A 2,157-nucleotide genomic window follows, 5' to 3' on the forward strand; every position below is an offset into this window, starting at 1 on the left:
GATTATGATTGGGCTTGCACTGAGCTGTAGAAATTTGGATGAAAACTAACAGTTTTGTAAGGCTGAGACTTGAAATTAAAATATAGTTACCAATTTAATCAGTTTTTACTTCATGAACTTCCATAAATTGTTAGCTTTCCTTATATATTTTATAATTTTCTTTGCATATTTCTAGCATTTAGGGTTAAATCATGATACAGTATTTGTTGGCATTGTAAAGTGTAGCTTTCTTCATAATATCTTTGAATTGTTGATTCCTTGGGCCAACACTCAGAAGAAAATAGCTAACACTCAGATAGACTTCACCATATGCCAGGCATAGTACTTAACACATATTAAAACATTTAATCCTCAAACCAACTCTGAGGTGGGTGCCATTATTAATCCCATTTTATAGATGAAGATACTGAGGCATAGAGAAGGTAAATAACTATACCACAGCTATAATAGATCCAGGAAGAAGTGGAACCAGTTTAAACCAAGGCCAAGACTTTCTCCACGGTCTGTGCTCTTGAACCACTGTACTATTAAGCTGTGCAATGGTCATGTCCCTGGGCATCTTCCTAAATCCTTTTAGAACTTCTAATCATTTTTTTAAAGTTGTTTGTCTTGGGTTAACTAGGTAGAAACCATATAATATGCTAATCACAGCAATTTTTAATCTTCCGTTGAAAATCTTTGTTCTGCTGTGTCTTTGGTTTTCATATTGCTTCAGGGCATTGTGCTTGCTGTTCCATCCTAGAACAGTTTTGCCAGCTTCATCCTTTAGATCTCACTTCAGGTTTCACTTTCTCAGAGACTGTCTTCTTGGTTACTCAGGCAGTAGCACTGCCCTTCTTCCTCACTCTCATCCTGTTTATCTCTTACACTCCATTCTACTTCCTTCAGGGTGCTATCACTTAGCATGATTATTCTGTATTTCATTCATGCGATTATTGGGAGATTACTTAGAATTTTCTATATAGATAACATGTTATTTGCAAAGAAAGATAATTTTACTTGTTTCCTTTCCTATCCATGCATATTATTCCTTTTTTCTGGCCTTATTATCTTGTTGAGACTTCTAATAAAATATGGATACCTTTCTTTTTAGGGGCAAATAGTTCAATGTTTCACCACTATGTGTGATGTTCACTCTAGGTTTTCAGTAGATACTCTTTATCAGGTTGAAAAAGTTCCCATCTATTCCTAATTTTTGGAGGGTTTTTATCCTGAATGAATTTTGAATTTTGTCAAATGCGTTTCATGCATTTAGATTATCACATAATTTTTGTTTTGATTTGTTAATATGGTGAGCCACATTGATTAATTTTATTTAGTTAAACCAACTCTACATTCCCATGATAAATCTCATTTGGTTATGATTTCTTATTATTTTTATATACTGTTGAATTCAACTTACAAAGTTTTTGTTAAGAATAATTGTTTCGGGCTTCCCTGGTGGTGCAGTGGTTGAGAGTCCACCTGCCGATGCAGGGGACACGGGTTCGTGCCCTGGTCCGGGAAGATCCCACATGCCATGGAGCGGCTAGGCCCGTGAGCCATGGCCGCTGAGCCTGCGCGTCCGGAGCCTGTGGTCCGCAACGGGAGAGGCCACAACAGTGAGAGGCCCGCATACCACCAAAAAAAAAAAAAAAAGAAGAATACTTGTTTCTATGTTCCTGAGGGTTATTGCTCAATAACTGTCCTTTCCTTTAATATTGTTGTCTGGTTTTAGTAATAAAGTATTGCTGGACTCACACAATGAGTTGGGAAGTGTTACCTCCTCTTATTTTTCTAAGAGTTTGCAAAAAATTGATATTATTTCTTCATTAAAAGTTTGGTAGACTGCATCAGTGAAGCCACCTAAGCCTGGGATTTTCTTTGTAAGACATTCTTAACTACAAATTGATTTAAAAAAATACATATAGGACTATTTGACTTATCTATTCTTTTTTAAGTGAGCTTTCATAGTTTTTGTTTTCAATGAATTTGTACATTTTATGTAGATTGTCAAATTTAGTGACATAAAGTTCTTTATAATATTCCTTTATTACCTTTTTATTTATTTATTTTATTTTATTTTTGCGGTACGCAGACCTCTCACTGTTGTGGCCTCTCCCGTTGCGGAGCACAGGCTCTGGATGCACAGGCTCAGTGGCCATGGCTCATGGGCCC

The sequence above is a fragment of the Stenella coeruleoalba genome (genome assembly GCF_951394435.1).
Source record: "Stenella coeruleoalba genome assembly, chromosome: 3".
NCBI classification, from domain to species: Eukaryota; Metazoa; Chordata; class Mammalia; order Artiodactyla; family Delphinidae; genus Stenella; species Stenella coeruleoalba.